We start from the raw sequence: 16,182 nt of genomic DNA, 5'->3' as shown, positions 1-16,182 counted from the left end.
GCTCGCGGGCCTAGTCGCTCCGCGGCATGTGGGATCTTCCCAGACCAGGGCTCAAACCCGTGTCTCCTGCATTGGCAGGCAGATTCTCAACCACTGCGCCACCAGGGAAGCCCTGGCAGGCAGATTCTTAACCACTGCGCCACCAGGGAAGTCCCTTGGTCATTATATTTTATATGCACTAGACTGCATGTGAACAGTTGATATTAGCAGCTAAAGTAAAAATTTATATATAATAAATGACACTCAAATTGCATGTAAGTATAGAGAATTTAGAACAAAAATGGGGCATCAAGACATTCATAACCTTCTGAAATCAGCCGTTCTGGCTGGGTTTGCTCTGGGGGACACAGTGGGCACATCTAGAAATCACAGACAATTTTATGCTATGTTAGGCCATATTAGTCTACAATATTCAATTTTTTCTGATGAAATAAATGAGTGAACATTTGAAAAAGGATGGATGCTTTCAAGGTATGTTTTAATATCCTTTCATTCCCACAAAATAAAAGTATTTTATGTACCCTATATTTACGAAGAATTTTTCAATATTTGTTAAGTCCTCATTTTCAAATTTCAAGTAATTCACATAATTAATTGCATACCAAAAATATATTTGTTCCTGGTTAAAAAATACTTGATTATTTTAGCTACTAAATACTAAAGTTTGGTTAGTATCTACCAAACGTTTTAAATCTAAAACATGTGGCTTGCATCTTAGAAAATATTGACAAGTGCTAATACTATTGATGTTCAAGTTTTAAATGGTGTGTTACATTTCAGTGTACACTTTTCCTTTCACAGAACTGTGCAGTGTTAATTATTTTGGAAAAATGTCTCTGCACATGTGCTTATCCAGTTAGACCCTTTATGACCATTCCCTTCATTCTTATCACAAAAATGGGACAAAGAAATTCTGCTATGCAGTTGATAAGCTGGTGATCGTATAACAGTTTTATAAAGTTGGATGATGAATTCGTCAGGAGCAGTACGATTGTGCAGGTGTGTCAAGGTCATTGATTTGACCTCGCTCTTCGTTGGGTTCGGTCTCTTTGGGGCAACAGCAGATGCCCACTCCCCACCCCCATCCTCCCACCCCTGCGCAGTGATGTATCGCCTGACTTTGTGTTGGCCACAAATATCCAGTCACAAATTAGCCTCTTTACCTTACTTGCCAAAGAGGAGATATAGTTCTATAGTATGTGAAGAGCTGCAGGATGACAGCCTCTGAATTAGAATTTAAAATATGTTTTCTTCCTCTATATGGCAAGGCATGTGAATACACCCATTTTCCCTTGAAACAGCAATGTAAGTCAACAGAAAGCAAGAAATACATTTATATTTTTGTTCCATTTGCCTGGTTCTCTACAGTTTGAGCTGTAATAGAATTATTCTAAAATCAGCTTTTGATTTAATACTGTTTTAAATTTTAGTAATTCATATTTAACAGCACTAATAATAGAACCGGTTAGAACCATGTACCGGTTTACTGCTAGAAGGATCATCCCTAGGGTTTAGTGATCACTAGTCCCTCCTTCATGTTATCCTTCTTCTTAAGTAACATCAAAGAGATAGAGAAGAAAATCTGGGAAACAAAGAACGTGGGACCTCCAGAGGGCGAAAAAAACCCTCAGTTCCAAAAAAGTTCCGGAAGATGAGAGGTGGCTTTCTGAAGACGAAATGTAAACCCAGAGGGAATTTTTTCCCCAGAGCACAAGCCCAGGGTGCTCAGGTGAGAACAACCTGGGGCGCAGGTGGGCAAAGGTGGGCGAGGTGTCACACGAGCTTTGCTCACTCATTGTCAGAGTCAGAGCCAAAGTCACTTTGTTCTGAGTTAAACTGCTTTTTCAGTGCTGTGAACATTTCGTATAAAATGCTTTTCATGTTTGAAATTTCCATTTTGTATCCGTCTCCCATCCTCCTGGATGTTCTGCAATGTGACGTGAGCAAGCTCTCGGGCGCCGACGGCAGTCTTTCCTGCCCTTGGCCTCTCCAAGCTGGCATCTGGCCATGAGGGAGGCTCGGCACTTCCCAGCCCCGAGCCCCGTGGGACTGACATTTAAGCAGTGACATCTGTTCCGATGGAGGGGAGGGTCAGGGTCAGAAGGCAGGAGACAACGGGGAGGGGCTCGAAGGGGAATGGCCAGGGCTCCCTGGCTGTCTGGACATTGACCCTACCTCAGCTGAAGGTCCCACATGCCACCAGCCCAGGGCCCCCTCATCCCCCAGTCGAGCTCTCTGTGGCTCCAGGATTTTCTGACGGGTGTTTCCTCCCCTCCTGCTTCTCCCCAGTACCAGATTTAAGAGCAGACAGCACGACGATGCCAGCGGATGGGCTGCAGGTCCCCACCTCACTTCCTGCCCCTACTTTTTATTGAAGTGTGGGAGAAGGAGAAAAGCTGCCCCTGAAATGCAGGAGCTGGTACCCTGAGCCTGACTTTCCTGGGGGCCACTAGCATGTCTACGTAAAACACTACATCTATATGCATCTAATCATATCCACAACAGTTTACCGTCCAAACCTTGCTCTGTGTGCTCACGTTTTAAACGTTCTTAAGAAACGAGTCTGTGTTGAAGCCCCAGTGAGGGCTGACACTGAACGGGCAAGAGGAGCCCCGGCCGCAGGGCCCACTGCTACCCAAGCCCGAGGCTGTAGGGCTGCGTGAAAGCCAGCACCAGGGCAGGGGTCGGGGCGGCTGCCGGTCCCTTGAGAGGGTCAGAACCACCTCCTCATCCATGGGACTGCGGTGGGCTGTCAGGGGACCTCTGGCTGGGCCGGGGGCCCTGCTGCTGCGGCCTCCTTGGCCCCCAGGAGCAAGTGCCCTCCTGCCAGGGATGCTCTCGGGCTTGCCACTCAGCATCCAGCTGTGCTTGCTGAGGCAGAGGCTGAAGGCCACGGGCAAGCCATAGGAGGCAGTGACTGTGGCCCTGCCCGCACTGCTTCTCCCTCGGGGAAGCAGCTCGGCACAGGGGTCCCGAGATGGCTGCCCCTGCTGGCGCCGGCCACCAGCCCCAGCTGCGCTCCGGGCGAGGAGGGAGGGAATGGAGTCCCTGCCGTCTGCTCGCACAGGCTTGGGGGGCTGGGAGGCAGGGGCCTCCGGTCCCTTTGCCTCTGCTGTCGCGGAGCAGGGCCTCCAGTGCGCGGTCTGGACGTTCACAGCGACTCAGCTCGGGCTCAAGGTGGGCGTGGCCCAACCTGCAGTGAGTTAGAAGTCGGAAGGCGAGCCCTCACGGTGAGACCTGCAGGCCGTGGTCGCCACACGTGAAGGACTGGAGGCCAGCGCTAGCCCACGAAGCTGCCACCGCCAGTTCCTCTAGCACACGCCGGGGGCCCGCGTGCAACCTCTTGCGGGCCCCACTGGAGCACTGAGAGGCTGCGGACCCCACCCCGTGCCATCTTTCCCACCCGGCCGGTCTGCGAGCCGTGCGCCGAGTCGGGAGGCTTCCCCTTCTTGCCCAGCCCCAGCGCAGTGCTGAGACCCTCAGGCTGCAGCTCCTGTGAAACGAGAGCAGAAGAGCCACTTAGACGCCTCAGAGCGAGGGTGGGGGCTCAGCTTTGTGGCTTCACAGCTTGTTTACACCCCCTTCCACTGTTCAGACCGGTGCTGGAGAAAGACCACAGGGTCACAGGTAGGTACGGGAGCAAAGGGGGCAAAAGAGACCCCAGGCTGCCAGGATCCAGTCCTTTGTTCTCTTAGGGAGGAAGCAGGGCCCGGAGAGGGAGTGACTGGCTGAGGATCGCAGAGCAAAGACCACAGGAAAACATCTCTGCGGGGTGTGGCCACCGTGTCGGGCAGCTGTGTCACGCTGACCCTGCCCTCATGTCAGTCTTGTGTGTTCCCTGCTTCAGCCAACCCCTCTCCAAGGGAGGCTGGTTCCTATCAGGGGCGAATGGGATTTATCAATCTCAATATGGAGGCTGGTGTGCTCGTTGCTACTGAGGAATCATTAGAGCTAGGCCGTTTTAATGGACAGAGCTAGGAAATAGACACACATAACCCCGTATATGTGCCCATTATGAACCCCTGCCATAACTAATTCTAATCTAACCTCTTGCAACTGCTCTCCTCTTCCCTCCTCAGTGTCTGTATCTCCTTTCTCCCGTGGGGAAAACCGTAGGTCCCAATAATACTAATCACTGCTCAGTTATTTAATCATGTATTCAGTTACATAATACAAAAATAATTCTAGAATTCTACACCATACTACTGCAAATAACAGCCTACTAGTAGCTTTCAGAATTCTTTGCAGTTATTTCTGTCTTTGGCCTAAGCACATGTAACAAAAGTATTGATATTTCAATCTACTTGGACTGGTTCTTTTTTATTTCTCCTAGTATTTCTCCTAGTAGTATTCATTTGAAACACAGTGAAGTCCATGCCCCTATCTTTGTATTCAATTTTAAGTGTTTTAAGCCCAACCTTGTTTATTTTGTTTTATTATTGAATATATAAAAAGTTCCCAAATCACAGCTGTCCAAAATGTATACTCAGATAAGTTACTCTTCCTCTTATCTTTCCACTATTTCAAACCAGACCCATCACTGGCTAATAGAGCTCACCTCTCTGACACCCCTGTCCCCATCCTGTGAGCCCAAGGAAACTCATCACAGACAGCCAGGTTTCTGTCACTGAGCTTACCGACCACCCACTTAAATTCCAGCCCGCGGGAATGCGGCACTTCTTTCCCAAGAACATAATTAAAAGTAAAATTAAAGCAGAAATAAGTAAGAGCACTGATTTCAGTGTTCCTGGGAGGTCGCCGCTCCTGCCTTCTCTGTGCAGTGATCCCTTGGCATCCCGGTCCCCGGGGCTCTTCGGGGAAAAACCCGGGTCTGGATGGGGGTGGCCTGGGGCAGAGCGGCTGCCAGATCGACAGCAGTACATGAGCGAGGCTGAACAACACTGAAAGCCTAGTGGGTTTAGGATGGCAAGCGAAACTTTTAAATCTGGCTCAAAGAGAATATTTTCTTTCCCTTTATCAGTGCTCAGCTAGTGCCTTCTGGGTTCCATCCTCCGCAGGCGCGCTACGTAGTGACCGGTTTCAGCTTAGCAACTGACCGCTCACGTTTTCCATTGGCCAGGGCGCCCACGGCCCACTGGCGCAAGACGCCATTGGCTAAAATCCTTGTCCGTCTGTTAGCCAATTCCGCGCCTCTGTGTTGCCGGGAGACAGCATCCTGCCCAGCAACGGGAGGCGGACAATTGCCGTTGGCCTAGGTGCTGAGGTTGGCGGGGGCCGTTCCCGCTGCGGAGGCGGCTCCCCTGCCGCGCTTTGGCTCAGCCCACGTCCCGGGTGCCAAGGGGTGGAGAGCTGGCGGCGCGGAGGTCGGAGGATCTGCAGGGCCCACCGTGTGGGCGCCCCCGGGCTGGCACCTGGGCCCCGCAGCGGGGGTCCGCCGTTGTCCCGGGCTCGGGGCGGCAGCCCTTCCCCGCGCTGACGCCGCACCGCGAGGGTCTGTGCAGCAGGGCTCGGGCTGGGGCGGGTGCCGGCCTGCGTGGCCCCTCCCCCCGGCCCCAGCAGAGTCTGTTGCCCACTTCCTTAAAGATAGGAATCCTCCCGCCACTTCCCTGGCCCCTCGGAGTTTCCAGGGTCTTTTGTACTTCTGGCCACCTATGATGGAAATTCCTGTCAGGCCAAGTCCGGTCCTGGGTAGCTTCCTTCCTCTGCCTGCTCTAACAGATGGGTCATTTGTCTTCTTGGCTTTGTTTTTCCTGCTATTTTGTGATTTTTGCCCCATTTTCTTCCTCAGCGTGCAATTGACATGTAGGAACATATGCCACCAAATTAAAATTTTTTCACTGATTTATATTTAAATTTTATTTATTATTATTCTCACCTACAATTTTTTTTAATATATTGTCTCTCCATTCATGGTATAGCAAATTGGCAGATTTTCGTTTCTAGAGGGCATTTGACACAATTTGTACATTTTTTCTTACAGGAATTGATTTACTTACTTGTAAATTTTTCTCACCTATATTTCATCACCTATTGTCACTTAAAGAAAAGCTTTTGTGCTTCTTGTAGGACGGCTGGGCTTTTCTCAGAGACTGGCTAGGGCTGGGGTAGAGGAGGTTCGAGGTGGGAGGTGGCATGTGTACATTCCCACAACGGCTTTTATAAAAAGAATAGTTAAGAATCACTAGTAGAAGTGGAATATACATCAGTAATTATTGAACTCAGTGAAATACCATTTATCTGTGGCTTCCCTTTAGGACTAAGGAATCTGTGTTGACACGGTGTCTGGAATTTATCTGAATCCTGTGTTGCCTGGTTTTGTAGTCTCTGGATTCTCCCTCAATGTCTCTGGTCACTCAGAGTTTCTTTTTTTCTTTAACTCTTGGACATTCACAGGAGTTTCTCTGGAATAGGGACACTTTCCTCTCTGTTACAGCAGTATTTTCCCAGTAGTTTCCTGATTCTATTTCAACAGTGAGATCAATGTTTTCCTGATTTGGGTTACTTTTGTGATTTTATCTCATTTTCCACCTCAATTTGTAATTAGATTTGGGATACTAATGACAAAGTATACACTTGTAAGTAAATATCATATTCATTAGAATACTAAACCACCCTGACAGTCAACAGGTAACAATCTTTTTAATGGTTCCATTAAAATTAAACAGAATCTGTTCAACTAAAACTTCCTAGCTATCCTCAAATAATGTTACAAACCATCCCAACAAATATGAATTGCCTTAAAATGTATGTTTTTTTAAAAAAAATTTTATTTATTTGGCTGCACTGGGTCTTCATTGCGGCATGCGAGATCTTCATTGCGGCACGTGGGATCTTTAGCTGCAGCACGCGGGATCTAGTCCCCCGACCAGGGATCCAACCCGGGCCCCCCGCATTGGGAAGCGTGGAATCTTAACCACTGGACCACCAAGGAAGTCCCAAAATGTATGTATTATTAATAGTAAGATTTTGGTAAGTCAGTGATGTTGGTGAATGTTAAAGCTTGGTGTATTTGGGAAATTGGCTTCTGAAAAATGTGTTTTCATTGAATTGATCAGAGATAACATATTGTGTTCACTAGTTATGATGGGAGTGGCCTTCTAGAGCAGATGACTGCACTAATACAATAAGCATCTCTGCAGAATAAGGAGGCGACTTTTAGATAATCTTTAACACTGGAACTCTTCCTTGGAGGGAGGGTGCATTACTCATAGAGTGGGAGCTCTCCTGCCTCAGCTCTGAGCACTAGAGTAGGTATTTCCTACCTGTCTGGCATTTCCTACCTTGCTCACGGCCATGTCTGACCTCAAGTGCAGTTGACCATTCTTGAGGCCGACTCTTACCCTCCCCACTCGGGGGTCGCACAGCCTCAGGACCATCCAGAAGGAGTCTTTGCTGTCTTGGGTGCCCCCGAGGCCTCTGTCCCCACTGCCTGTGTTGCGGTTGCTGTGCGCACATGGCTTGGCCTCTCCCGTAAAGTCACAGGCTCTGTGGGGAACGATGGCATCTTGTCCACTGTCCTGCCTTCCTGGTAGAACAGCTTCCTGACGACCACTTATGGGGAGTGTCTTCTGTAAAAGCAGTATTCGGCTTGTTTTCTCAAATGAATAATTCCTTGGTAGGGATGACGCATAGAGGTAAACTCAACCACTGATTTTACCAGGGTGGTGGGACCTACATACAGTATCTGGTGTTGATGGCCTATGAGTCTTTGTGAGGTTATAGCCACGCTGAAACCACCCTGTGTATAAACATGGAGTTGGCTATGACCCCTGGTCTCAGTGACAAAGAGTAGACAAAGATAAATGTCTCCTTCCTCGAGGTGTCTCTGATTTCTTTCCGTCTTCCAGATTCTCTCTCATTAAACTTTTCCTCAGAAGGAAAAGTATTTTTTCTCAGTCACCCCTCTCTCACTTTGCAAGTCTTATACATGAGCGAATTTTAATTTCTCCCTTTATAGCCTTCAAAATAACTCTTAGTTTTCATTCTGCAGTATTTTTTTTAAAAATTTCTTAGACTGTCAGATATTAACCACCTGAGGCATGCTTTCCTCGGCCCAGTCTAATCTAATCTAGGTATCCGCATCCAGTTGCCCGATGTTGTAGAAATGACCAGTTAGTGATGGGATAGCTCTGCCTCTGTGTGTTTGGCCCACATCTGCAAGAGCCACTGCTTCCTTTCAGACAGTGTGCGTTTCCCATCCATGCTGAATGCATTTAGATATTTTCCAATGGCCTTAAGCCAAGCAGTCTGCGAATTTACTAATGAAACACCAGATTCATTACTATGTAAATTATGGGTTCATTTTTATGCCCAATTGTAAGTTGGCTTATAAATTCAAAAGCTTAATTCTGTTTTTGAAAGCTATTATTTTTTTGTCAAGAAAGTTAAAAGCTCTTACAGTTTGTGTCAGGTTTTTTTTCTACTGCTGTGTTGACCTATAAGTGATACACAGATACTGAACTTAGGTTAAACCTACAATTTGTTGAATTTTACATGTGTATATACCCATGAAAATATTTTTAAAAAAATTTTTTATTGGGGTACAGTTGCTTTACAATGTTGTTAGTTTCTGCTGTACAACAAAGTGAATCAACTGTATGTACACATATATCCCCTCCCTCTTGGGCCTCCCTCCCACCCCCCCACCCCACCCAGCTAGGTCCCCACAGAGCACCAACTGAGCTCCCTGTGCTATACAGCAGGTTCCCACTAGCTATCTATTTTACACATGGTAGTGTATATATGTCAATCCTCATCTCCCAATTTGTCCCACCCTCCCCTTCCCCCCTGTGTCCACATGTCTACGTCTCTATTCCTTCTCTGGAAATAAGTTCATCTGTATCATTTTTCTAGATTCTACATATATGTGTTAATACACGATATTTGTTTTTCTCTTTCTGACTTACTTCACTCTGTATGACAGACTCTAGGTCCATCCATGTCTCTACAAATGACCCAATTTCGTTCCTTTTTATGGCTGAGTAATATTCCATTGTATATATGTACGACATCTTCTTTATCCATTCATCTGTCGATGGACACTTAGATTGTTTCCATGTCCTGGCTATTATAAATAGAGCTGCAGTGAACATTGTGGTACATGTGTCTTTTTGAATTATGGTTTTCTCAGGGTATATGCCCAGTAGTAGGATTGCTGGGTCATATGGTAATTCTATTTTTAGTTTTTTAAGGAACTTCCATACTGTTCTCCATAGTGGCTGTATCAATTTACATTCCCACCAACAGTGCAAGAGGGTTCCCTTTTCTTCACACCCTTTCCAGCATTTATTGTTTGCTCTTTATTTTCTAGTTGCCTAAGGTGGTATCTTAGGTTAATGATTTTGGATCTTTTTTTCTTTTCTAATATATTCATTCAATACTATAAATTTCCTTCTAAGCACTGCTTTCACTGCATCTCACAAATTTGTTGTTGCTGTTAATTTTTATATCAGGTTCAGCAGCTGAGAAATAGCATACTCTTATATATATATATAATATATATATTTAATTGGGGTATAGTTGCTTTACAATGTTGTGTTAGTTTCTGCTGTACGGCGAAGCAAATCAGCTATATGTATACATATATCTCCTCTTTTAAGTTGTACTTTCATTTTCATTTCGTTTGGAATATTTAAAAATTTCTCTTGAGAGAGTTCTTCTTTGACCCATTTGTTATTTAGAAATTGTTTTGCTTGTTATTTAGAATTGTGTTGTTTAATCTCCAAGTGTTTGGGGATTTTCCAACTATCTGTTGATTTCTAGTTTAATTCCATTGTGGTCTGAGAACATATTTTGTATGATTTACTTTCTTTTAAATGTGTTTGACTGTTTTATTGCCCAGATTGTGGCATATCTTGGTGAATGTTCCAGACAAACTTGAGAAGAATGTGATTTCTGCCCTGATTGGATGATGTAGTCTGTAAATGTCTATTAAGTCCAGTTGATTGATGGTGCTGTTCAGTTCAACTATGCCCTTCCTGGATCTGCCCATTACTGATATGCAGTGTTGAAATCTCCAAATATAATACTGGATTAATCTATTTGTCCTTGCAGTTCTATCAGTTTTTCCCTCACATATTTCGATGCTGTGTTGTTAGTGTATATACGTTAAGGATTGCTATATCTTCTTGGAGCTTTGAATCCTTTAGCACCATGTAATGCCTCTCATTATCTCTGATAATTTGCCTTGCTCTGAAGTCTGCTTTGTCTGAAATTTATATAACTACTCTCACTTCCTTTTGATTAGTGTTAGCATAGTATAACTTTCCCCATTCATTTACCATTAATATATCTATGTCTTTATATTGAAAGGTTTCTTGTAGTCGACATAGAGTTAGGTCTTGGGTTCTTCTGGTTTTGTTTTTGTTTTTTTGTTTGTTTTGTTTTGTTTTTAATTCACAAGGACAGTCTCTGTCTTTTAATTGATGTAGTTAGACCATTAACAAAGTGATTATTGATATAGTTAGGCAAATATCTACCATATTTGTTACTGTTTTCTATGCATTGCCCTTATTTTTTCCTTATTTATCATATTCTTTTCTGCCTTTTTTATTTTAAAAGAGCATTTTATAAGATTCCATTTTTCTCCTCTCTTAGCATATGAATTATACTTAAAAAAAGGTTTTTTTTGTAATGGTTGCCCTAGAGTTTGCAACAAACATTTACAACTAATCCAAGTTCATTTTCAAATAGCACTGTACTGCTTCATGGTAACACAAGAATCTTATAACAGAATATTCCCAATTCCTTCTTCCTAGCTCTTATTACAGCTATAATTACTGACTACATTGTTGCTCTTATTTTACCTCTTTGAAGAATAGAAAAATAAAGGTTTTCGTTTTACCTTCACTTATTCCTTCTCTAACTCTTCATGTAGATCAGAGTTTCTAACCTTTATCCTTTTCTTTCTCTCTAAAGAACTTCTTTTAACATTTCTTGCAAGGCAGGATGACTGGCAACAAATTCTCTCAATTTTTGTTTGTCTGAAAAAGTCAATATTTCTCCTTCACTTTTGAAGAATAACCTTGCAGGGTATGGAATTCTAGTTCAGTGGGGTTTTTTTTTTTTCTTTCAATACTTTAAATATTTCACTCCACTCTCTTCTTCCTTGTGTGGTTTTTGAAGAGAAACCTGATGTAATTCTTATGCTGATCCTCAATAGGTGAGGTGTTTTTGGTTTTTGGTTTTTTTTCCTCTTACTCACCTCCGGATTTTCTCTTATTGTTCTGTTTTCTGCATATGATACGTCTAGTTGTAATTTTTTTTGGTACTTATCCTGCTTGGTGTTCTTTGAGATTCCTGTGGTTTCGTGTCATTATTTTGGAAAATTCTCAGCCATTATTATTTCAAATATTTTTTTCTGTTTTCTTCTTTTTCCTTCTGTTGGTATTCCCTTTACATGTTAGTCCATCAAAGTTCTTTGACATTCTCTTTCATTTAAAACTTTTTTTTCTCTTTGCATTTCTGCGTTGAAAGTTTCTGTTGGCATATTTTTTCAAGCTCACTGATTCTCTCCTTGGATGTGTACAGTCTGTTGATGAGCCCATCAAAGGCATTCTTGATTTCTGTTAATGTTTTTTATCTCCAGCACTTCATTTTGATTCTTCCTTAGAATTTCCATTTCTCTGTTTATATTACCCATTTGTTATTGCATGTTGTCCACTTTTTCCATGAGGGCCCTTATAATTCCAAAATCTCTGCCGTGTCTGAGTCCGATTCTGACGCTTACTCTCTTCAAACTGTGCTTTTGTCTTTTAGTCTTCCTTGTAGACTTCTGGTTGAAAGTGGAACATGATGCATTGGGTAAAAGGAATTGAGGTAAATAGGCTTTTAGTGTGAGGTTTCATGTTTATCTGGCTAGGAGGTAGGTTGCTTATTGTTTCCTATAGGTGTAGGTGATGATAGAGGCTAAAATTTCCTCTCTGGTGTATTTGTTTTTGTCTCCCCTGTTGTCCTTGGGTTTCCCTAGAGACTACTTCTTAAGTAAGGTCTGAGCTCTGCAGTTCTTGCAGCTATAACCCCCTATTACACAGCGTCCCTACTGGTGTATTGTTAGTGTGTGGGGCTGGGGAAGCAGTCTATCCACTTATGATTAGGTCTCAGTATTTAGTCTGTACTCCTGTGCTGTGACCTTTACAGTGCTTCTCAGATTGTTCTATTCCAAGCTCCCCCACCTCAGGTGAGACAGGAAGGCTAGAGAAGACTGGAGTTGGGTATTGCCCTTCCCATGTGTGGCAGGCAGGCTGGAGGAAGCTGAAGTTGGGTTCTCTCCTTCCCCTCTGTCAGGTAGGCTCCAATAAAACCCCGGTAGGTTAGGTTCTGGTGGAATAGCTTCCCTTGAGGGCAGACTTTTGTGAAGGAGAACAGAATACTCTGGGTATATTCAAACTGTTTACTTTTCTCCTGCCCCTACCAGGAGCACAGGGGGTGTTTGGTTGCTGGGAGTAAAATTAACAAAAGTGTGAGGACCCCTCTAAGACTGGCGCCCCCTGGAGTTTTTAACTTTCAAGCTTGTCCACACGGAGCCTCTGGCCATTTTCCAATTAAGGTGTAAGTTTTAATATCCTGGTACTGGCTCCAGTAGTGGCTTCTGCTCTGCTAAGTTTCGATTCCCTGTATTTATGTCTCTACAATTTTGGGGTCAATTATCTGTTAGATCTGAGACGAGCTGTTGATTTCCGGCTTCTTCAGCTTCTTTCTTGTTGTCAGGCTGGGAGAGATAACTTGAAGCTCCTTACACCTTGGACTGGAATCTGGAAGTCAGCTTTTTGTTTTTATAGGATATGGGTGGGCATGACAAGTTTGCCTGCAGGTCACATTGCCAGCTACAGCTGTTGCATCAGTGCTGGATGAGGGGGCAAAAAGAGCACTGGCTGCCCCATGAACTCCCTGTACCTCCCAGGGTCTAAGGGTCACCCTGCTCCAAATCACCAACGTTGTCGCTCTCTCTTCACTGCTACACAATCAGTGTATTCAGAAGTTACAACTTTATTTTTTCAACAATTAACCCAAATTCACACCCAGACTTTTCACATGATGGTGTGGATTGGGACAAAGGCATTTTTCCAAAAATTTCAGAGACTCACTGTATCTCCCACTTTGCCCTATGTGAGCCACTGAAAGGGAAATCAGAAAGCAGTGTACCCAACCAAGTGATTATTATTCTCATGATTCAAGACTGTGTCACTGCAACAAGAAAATTCAGCTGAATGAACCAGAATTAAACTTTATTTTCATCCCTTATGATTCTTTCTGGATAGCCACCTGCAAGGGATAACACTCAGGCTTGCCTGTTGTTGCTCGAGGGTGAAACAAGGAAGCACCATGCCCAGGAATGGTCAAGGTGGATACCTAAATTTTTAAAATAGTCTGTATAATCTCACATATCTCCCTACCACTTTTTCTTGAACATTATCCAGGAATCAGGCAAATGGAGATGATTCCTATTTAGGAACAGCAGAGTTCGGTAACTGGGGTAGGCAGAATAGTGGCCTCCAACTATGTCCACTTCCTATTCTCTGGAACCTGTGAATATATTCCCTTATATGGCAAAAGTGACTGTTCATATGTGATTAAATTATGAACCTTTAAATAGGGAGATTACTCTGGATTATCCAGGTGGGTACAATTTAATCACAAGGATCCTTATAAGCGAAAGATGGAGGTACTAGTCAGTAACAGAGATACAGCATGGTGAGAAAGACTCAGCGGGGCACTGCTGGCTTTGAAGATGGACGAAGAGGCCATGAGCCAAGGAATGCTGGAAAAGACTAGGAAGCGGATTCTCCCCAAGAGCCTTCAGAAGGAATCCATTCTGCCAATACCTTGATTTTAGCCCAATGAGACCCATTTTGGACTTCTAACCTCCAGAACTGTTAAATTTGTGTTGTTTTAAGCCACTAATTTGCAGTAATTAGTTACGGCAGTAATGGGAAATTAATACAGTAACCAAACAACCCAACTCAGGTGAGTAGAACAGGAAATGATGGAGTTTGGCAGGTCCCTTGATTACCTTCACTATAAGTCATTGTTGTATAGACTTTGTTACAAAAGATGGACCACTGTTAGGTGGCAAATGGGCCAGACAATCAAAAACATGACGAGAGCTTAGTTTCGTTTCATTTCAAGGGCCAAGTCAACGTGTCCAGCATTAGCTGATAAGGTGAAATAACACTTTCTGAAAATGTGTCAGCAGTGGTGAGACATCACTGGTAGCCCTGAGAAAGCGTCAAAGGACAGATATAGTTAGTTTTCCAGGAGTAGGGAGATCAATGCCCCAAGTAATGTGTCCTCTTTTAACACAAAACCAAGGGCCAACTTTTGGCAGGAGGTACAAGGCTCCCTCAGTGGACTAGGCATAAGGTTTGCCACCTCCAAGTTACCTGCTGGCTTCTACATCAGGAGTGTAAAATCCTCCACTTCTGCCAGACCATGATGGGGGATACATTGGAATTTCCATTATGATGACTACTGCAGGTGGTAGTCAGTGATCAGGGAGAGGCAGGCTTGATAGCTTAATTCTGTTTGTTTTCATCAAAGGTGGGCATCTATGCGACTGACCTAGACAGTCTGATAGGCAGCGACAATTTGTTTTTACAGTCTGCAGCCCCAAAGAGTAATGTCTTTAATCTGTCAGTCAGCACTCTTCAGTGACAGACCAGACAGCTAGACCACTGGCAGCAATTCAGGGGCCAAAAGATCAAAGTGAGTGTTGGCCAGAGCTATGAGAACGGCCTTCAGTTCTGTCCACAGAGGAGACTATGTCTGCTCTCGTATCTACATACCTGGAGAGCCACTGCGGCCTGCTGGACACCAAAGCCAAACTATGAGTGAGTTAAGCCCAGCCTTTAAGGGAACATCTGTGAAGCAAGGACCCTACTGACCCAGAGAATGTGCCTGAGGTGACAGGGAGGGGCAGAGAGGATAAGGTTTCAACCAGAGAGTAGCTGCCAGTTCTTGTAAAGCTGAGCTGCTGCTGGGGCTACACCAGCTGTGATCCCGAGAACAGGGCTTCCGTTTGAACAGAAAGGCCTGATTAGCCAGGCACCTACTGGCCCCAACACCCAAAGGGTCTGCTAGGGTGCTGTGATTCGCTTCTTTTCCCCCTAAACCAAGTTTCTTCAGAGGAATTTTAAATTCTGGCCTTTCCTGTGTCCTGAATCTGAGACGGACAGGAGACATGCGCTTTTTTAAGACTAAGTTGACATGGGCCTTTGGCCTGAGTTGGCTCACTGTCCCCGAGGTCTGGAAGCCTGTCACCCAAGAAGCCTGGGCTGTTCCTTCGGCTCAACGTCATCCTGGTTCTGCGGCAGGTCGGCCTTGTGTAGACTAACACAGGCCGTCCAAAAACTCCTGATGCCAGGCTAGGCCCTAGTTCAGAGAGCAAGTGCAGTAACCTCAGCCCCCCACGAAACAATACTGAAAAACAGTCTCAGGGAAAGAATGGTTACATTTTTCTATCTGAAGAAAAAAAGGTAAAAATTACAAATGTCGTTTAAGTTACACAAAGGAGTACAGAGCGAAAGATGTCTGCCTCACTACCTTGACTTCTGCTCTCTCTCACGAGGCAGCCACTGCTATTTTCTGTCCTTTCACATTATTTTTATGAGCGCACGAACACATCTGTCCTTTCTAGTTCCATCTCGAGGTCCCCGTCGGTCAGGCATGGCCTCGTTGCTCTGAACCGCGCAGCCCGGGGCCGCACGACGCCCCGCAGCGACTCGGCATCTGGCCGACCCGCACCTCCACTCCCACGCGCCCGGCACGGACGACCCCAGGGCATCCTCCCCGGGCACACACACCGCAACGCCGCTAGACCCCAGGAGGCGGAATCGCTGAGCCACGGAAACGCGCGTTTAAAACCGAAAGACAGCACCACCCCCTCCAAGAGGTGCCGACCAGCAACCGAGATGCTCGCGCTCTCCAGAGCTCTCCCAGGGCACTACCAACTTTCCGATCGCGGGGAAATTGGCACCCGAAAGTTTCGACTTGCATTTACCTCGTCATCTGTAAGGCGGACCGTCCCTTTGCATATCTAAACGCCCTCTGCACTTCCAACGCCTCTTTGGGAATTTGCTTCGGGGCCCAACGCCCAAGTCGCTCTGTCCCTTTTGCCCCGACTTAACATGGCGCTGACCGCAGCTACTTCCGAGATCCTGGAACACCAAATCGTCCCGGCCAGCATCAAAGAGGGCGTCCAAGCCCGCAGCCTCCAATCTGCGC

General features: G+C 45.1%; 2 long non-coding RNA genes across 2 annotated transcripts in view; one reads left to right on the top strand and one right to left on the bottom strand.

Moving 5' to 3' along the window:
- The window catches only part of LOC309639870, a 29,467-nt gene extending 29,267 nt beyond the window's left edge, over positions 1–200 (top strand). The window contains exon 5 of the long non-coding RNA XR_014251901.1: positions 120–200. This is a non-coding gene — a long non-coding RNA (uncharacterized lncRNA). The remainder of the gene's footprint in view (positions 1–119) is intronic.
- A 1,120-nt stretch (positions 201–1,320) lies between these two features.
- LOC309639871 lies at positions 1,321–16,094 on the bottom strand. Its single transcript, XR_014251904.1, has 2 exons — positions 15,959–16,094; positions 1,321–3,493 (listed from the first exon to the last, which is right to left on the bottom strand). It is a non-coding gene; the product is annotated as an uncharacterized lncRNA (long non-coding RNA).
- Between the last annotated feature and the right edge of the window lie 88 nt (positions 16,095–16,182).

The sequence above is a fragment of the Balaenoptera physalus genome (genome assembly GCF_965194825.1).
Source record: "Balaenoptera physalus genome assembly, chromosome: 12".
Taxonomy (NCBI): Eukaryota; Metazoa; Chordata; class Mammalia; order Artiodactyla; family Balaenopteridae; genus Balaenoptera; species Balaenoptera physalus.
This window is presented reverse-complemented; position numbering and strand designations above follow the sequence as displayed.